The sequence below is a fragment of the Diospyros lotus genome, chromosome 2, assembly GCF_014633365.1.
Source record: "Diospyros lotus cultivar Yz01 chromosome 2, ASM1463336v1, whole genome shotgun sequence".
Classification (NCBI taxonomy): Eukaryota; Viridiplantae; Streptophyta; class Magnoliopsida; order Ericales; family Ebenaceae; genus Diospyros; species Diospyros lotus.
The window spans coordinates 34,571,862-34,577,985 of NC_068339.1; positions in this window are offsets into that span (position 1 = coordinate 34,571,862).

The window sequence follows — 6,124 nt, forward strand, 5'->3', positions numbered from 1 at the left end:
ATAACAAGGGGAGAGGTTCTTATAAAATGTCTTCGCGGTAAGAAAACGGCATATGTTCATGATAAAACATGTTAGATACATGGGTACACATGTGCACATTTAAGCTTTTAAAAGGCTAGGTGTTGATGAGAAAACTAAGGATATCCTCACATGTCGATAGGCTTATACCCAATCGTGGTTATCATGCCGGTGGACTTATATTGCTTGTGGGAGCTTCGGCTCATAATGTCGCCTAGGTTGGACTAGGTCGTGGGTGGATGATGGTCAACACTTTATATGACGTATATTTATTGGACTAGGGCATGGGTGGACTTTTGTCGCTTGTGAGATTACTTTTGTTTGATGCTGGTGGAACCATTGTAACTCGCGGAGGCTTCAACATAGCATTAATGCTACGAGTGCAAGGCTCGCAGTGACAGATCTAATGTTATGGACCATGTGACAGAGAACTAATGTGTTGGCTCACGATTAAGGCGGTGGCCCATTGGCCGGAGCAACATGGTGAACTGCAGGTGACAATCAGATGTCGAAGATCTAGAGTAACACCATAGGAATTATGTTGAGTAAGGGTCTAGGTTTCGTAGGACCGATAATCTTCCGTGAAGGTCATGGTGACCGAGGGACTGAGGTAGCATGGCTAATGTTAATGACCTGTGTATCGTTGCGAGTAGACGCTTAGTGTCGAAAGTAAGCTCGGTTGAGTAGCTAAGAGATTGCGAGTTAGGAATCGAACCTATTCTACGTATAGGATGATGTAGCCGTCTAGGTGAGTATAGATTGCTTAAAACCAGTTCGAAGAAGGAAGTAGATCCGAAGGGAACATGGTGTGAAGGGATACCGAACTTGTGAGAGATGAGTTGGGTAAGTGCATGGAGGGTAAGTGGGGCACAGTGCACTAAGGCTAAGTGAGGGTAAGCCTCTTATGTAGCAATGAAGCGGTGATGAAATGGTCCAAAAAATGTTGAGGTCGTATAGTGGTGGCTCAAGATGTCTAGAAAATGGAACCCAAGGAACGAGGAATAGCTCTAGCATGGAATAATGCTACAGGTGATACCTACCAGTGACGGGTCTAATGCTAGGGACCACTAAATACAGATGGCAGATCGCCATTGGGTTAGCTCATGAAGAGGGACCGCGACCCTCTATGTGGGGTAACCAGTCTTCTGTGAAGACAATTAGATGCCAAAAACCTAGGGTGAACTATAGGTTATGTCTGGGCTAAGCCTGATTTTCATGGGGATTGAAGTGTCGTGGTAGTGCTGCAAGCATTGCGCGGCAGTTTGGAAGTTTTTGAAATGGGTAAGTGATGTCTTTTGGGATGTTGACAAGATGCATGACGATGTGTTGTGTTAAGGGATCCTAGCAGATTTGTGGCTGGAATTGATTGGGGTTGATCTGGTAAATTGGGATGGTGGACCCAATGTGACCTTGTGGCAATGCAAGAAAATAAGGTTGATTGGAAGAGTTGGTAAATGACCCTAGGGTGTTATGTGAAGTAAGTGACGTGAGGGAAACACTTACGAGATAAAAGCCAACCATGAAATGGGAATACTGAAATGTGTAAGGGTTTCTAGTATAGCTCTAACCCTGTAATGGAAGTTGTGATAGGTTGAACATGTGGCTATAGTATGGTTGCAGAATCTGTGAAGGGGTCACAGTTTCACAATCAAGTGTAAATCTTGAATGTGTCTATGTGATGAGGAGAAGGCATCCTCATGTAGTACTGGATGCATTTTCAGTTGATGACACAGAGCCGATTGCTAGTTGGTAGCACCTGTAATGGCAAGGTTGGGAGTGGGAGGTTCGAGGACTATGAACATAAAGCTTTGTTGATTGTCGTGTATGCCATCAATATGAAGGTTCAACAAGATCTGGTGGTAAGATCGGCTAAATTTGAGTAAAAGATCCAAAGCTTCTAAGGTGGTTAGTCGGAGTAGGGATGTGCAGCTCGGTTGAGCGTTGCTTCGAAGCGAGGGTCAAAGATAGTAGTTTCAAGTGTGGCATGGGTTAGAACTTGGGGATTTTTTCCCCAGAAAATCTTAACATAAGGCAACAACACTTGATGAACTTCCTAAAAGGCTACGACTACAACATGAGGTATCACCCAAGGAAAGCCGACATGATGGCAAGCGCTTGAGTGGGAGGTTGAGTCCTACAGCAGTGTGTGAAAGTGTGAGTTCCACAAATGTGGCTATGGTGATTTCAGTGAATGGAGATTCATTGAAATGAGAGATGATGCTTGCTAGTGTAATGCCTAGAGGAATGCTGTGTTGGTAGCAAGCTTGACAATTCAGCTAGATCTAATCGACTAGATTGATGGATGTTAAGGGTGAATTTGAAATTTTTTCAATGGGTAATGAGAGCTCAATTGAGTAATTCATAAGAATGAGATTGGTTTCCATGAATGGGATTTAGGTGAGTGATTAGATCATCTAATAGTTGTGAGTGATACGGCTAGAGGGATGCCCTGGTGTGTGGGCAATTGATGAGAACTAACCTCGTGGTTAAAGGTTAATAGTCATGAAAGAAATCAACTAGTGGGGTCGATCGATGGCCGACTGGGGGTCGCCGGTGGCAATTGAAGGCGCCGATCAGTGATAGCCGCAATGGCGAGCAACGACCAACCATAGTTGTGTGGAGTCGTAATGGGTGGCTAGTCAGTGGCACTGGTGGCTTTGGAGGAGTGGTTGCAACTAGTGCGGTGGCGAGCGATGGCAGGAGGCTATCTTGGCCGACGATGGTGGCATTAGAGCCAATATGACTACCAACTGAATGATGTGAGACCGATTAAAGTGAAAGGTATAAGAAGAATTCGAAAGAAAAATGAGTTTCTCGAGGATTAGTAAGCTATTCAATGAATGACAAGGTAATGAGGGAAAGGCTAATCCAAGATGGAGATCGTGGTGGTTGAGATGATATGTGAGATTCGAGATGCAACGACCTTGGTGGGAGACTCATTATTGTCATGGTATTGACATTATCAAGGATACCCATTGTGTAAGGTAGACTTTCGAAGTTAGGTGTTAGTTGTGGTCTAAGAAGGAAGTTGTTAGGGGATGGTTATAAAGCGTCATACCTTTTGAGGGCAAAGCTATGGTAAGAAATTGTGGAAAACTGAGGTATGGGTGTAGAACATTTAAGAGGGGTTTCCCGCTGAGAGCTCCCAGATATAGGTAAGTGACCCTAGTTGGTGAGTAGCAACGACTAATAAGAAGACCTAGTTGTGTTCAATATGCAAAGAACCCCTAGTTGAGAAAGTGTTATGATGGATGCATTATTAAGATCGAGGTGTGGACTCGAGTAGTGCATGTTATCAGCTGAGGCATGAAGTTACCCACTATGAGGTATGGGTGTGTGGGTTATGCGTAAGTTAGCGATAAGCGAGGGTTGGTTGGTCATGGTAGCAAACCATGTGATGAATGGTCGATTATGGCTAAGGAAGCCAGATGGTTAATTCCCATATAGTGTTAGCATGGTTATAGTCGATCGGTAATGAAATGTTTCTATGAGGATCAACTCAAGCTATGGATGTATGTGATTGAGGATGACAGAATGCCATAGTGGAATGGGTGTCAAAGTGTCTTATGGGCATTAAAAGTGACATTGTTGTGGTTGATCAGTGCTAAGACATTGCTGTGTTTGATCAGTATAAAATTGTGGCCATGTGTGATTGGTAGGGGAAACGTTGCCATGTGTGATCGATGTAAAATCATTGTTGACTGATCAGTGATGCAATATTAGCGTGTTTTGGTTTCGATTGATGTGGGAAATAGGAAGTTGACTGCAAAGGAATGTTTTGAGGTAGTTGAAAACCATCAAGAGATGGACATCATTGCAGTAGACATGACTAGCCACTAATTGTGGGATTTGGTGGGAGACCAAAGTGGCATTAGTGATGAATATCCTTGGGAGTTAGAAGACTGGTAACCTAAGTAGAAGCTCGAGTAGTGGTAACTCAAGCGAATGATGAGTAAAGACGACTCTATGGGATTCCTATGTTTTGGAATAAGGAAATGGCTTGAGAACGGGATTATCTCGAGCAAAGGAATTGTGAAAGTGAATTTCGAGGATAAAATTCTTTTTAAGGGGGATGGGATGTAACACCTTGTGTTACCGATGTTAAAGGAATGAAAGAAAATTTTGAAAGTGCCCTTTGAGAAAGGAGTGAGGAATGAGATGATAAATGGTTGAATCAACAATAGGGAATTCCCTGGGACTTGGATGTCCAGGGAAGAGGGCATGAGATTGGTGAGCGTCTCGAGATGAGGCTAGTGACGCTGAAAGAAATCAGATCGGGAATAGTTTTTGAAATAATTTTTTTATAAGTTCAAATAGGTGTAGGGGACATCCGGGAAGTCAGAGGGACCCTAGGGGTGGTCCGGTTTTGTGAGTGAGGCAACCCTAAAGCATTTTAAGGTGGAATAAAGGTCCCGTGCAAGCGTGGGGATGAAATCGATCTTTCTGAGTAAAAGCTAGATATTAATTTTCGAAGAAATCAAGTTTTGTGTGGCTTGATGGTAATTATGGGTAAGGGATATAAATTTGTATGAAAATATCCCTATGTTAGTCTTGAAATGTGGTAGGAAAAATGAATGGCCAAGATGAAGGGTTGGAAGCCAAGTAAGTGTCAAGGAGTGACACTTGGCAAGCTCTTGTCCAAGAGAATGAGAGATTTAATTAAATCAAAATGGAAAAGAAAAATGGCCAATCTTGCATTTATGAGGGTCATCATTGTGTGGATTAAAAGAAAATCCAAAATGAAATGGATATTAGTCTCTTATTAATGGTTTAAAATGGGAGAATTCTTTAAATAAAAAAGAAATTGAATTATATCTCTCAAGTAGTCACTCAAGTGATGAGTGAAAAATTGTCAAGATTTATTTAATTGAGAAATGGGGAATTTTATGGGAAAGTAAGACTTAATCCAAGGGTGGAGATTTAATCTTGGAATTGGATTTAATCCAATGGTGGAGATTAAAGGCTTTAAGTTGGCATGGATTGCCAAATGTGTAGATATTTATATAAAGGAAGAATGAGGTGGATGGTGGAGATTTATTCTCCAAAGAAATCCATGGTTGAGATTTAATCTTGTTTAAGGACATGGATTGTGTGTTTTTCTAAGTGGTAGAGATTAAGTCTTAGAAAAGGCAAAGTTATCCAAGGGTTGAGATTTAAAGAGACCCATGGCATGGATTGTGTTTTCTTTCAAAGGTTGAGATTTGCTCTCATAAAGAAAGATCAAGAGGTAGGATTTGATCTTGGATTTGTGTGATGTCAAGACCAAAAGAAATTTTTTCTAAGAGAAGAAAAAAAAGAAAGGAATTTCAAGAGAGTAATTGGGTGAAGCTTTCCAATGTGAAGGAAAGAAAGAAAAAAAAGAAGGAAATAGAGAAAGAAAGAAAAGAAAAAGGAAGAAGGGAAAGGTCAGGAAGAATGATAAGGGAAAATCTTCATTTTCTTGTTGTGAAAATCCTTTTTGTTTCTCTTGATGGTGGCTTAGTTTCTTTAAATTTTATTTCAAGATTGTTATTGAGAAGAAGTATTTGGGTAAGCATTAAGGAATCTCAAGGTAAGGGATGGCCCCATGAGGGTGGCCTTGCATTGTTTGTATGTTTCATAAACTTCTTATGTTACATTTGGCATGCTCTTCTATGTACATGAAACTTATGGCCATAAGTGTAGTTGGGGATATGGTGGGAAAGGTGGGTTGATGTTGTAACATCTCACATTGACCGATAGAAATGACCAGAACAACTTATCATGATGGACCTATGCGAACTTCCCAGGGAGTCACCCATCCTTGAGCTTCCCCAGCTCAAGCACGCTTAACCCGCGAGTTCTTTTCCTACATTCAGCCCAAAAGGTATCCAGCTGATAGTGTTTCTTTTCTTACTTATCCTCGATATATACTACTCTTCTCTAGGCTCTTGAGATATTACATTCTCCCTCCCTCCTTGAGCACATGATGTCCTCATCAGGCGACCTTACAACTAGTCCCAAATCTTCTCCCCTTTAGGGTTGTCATCCTATGTAACATCCTGTTCGAGCAATAGGAAGATCCGGAACAACTTATCTTGATGGGCTTACACGAACTTTCCAGGGGGGTCACCCATCCCTGGATTAT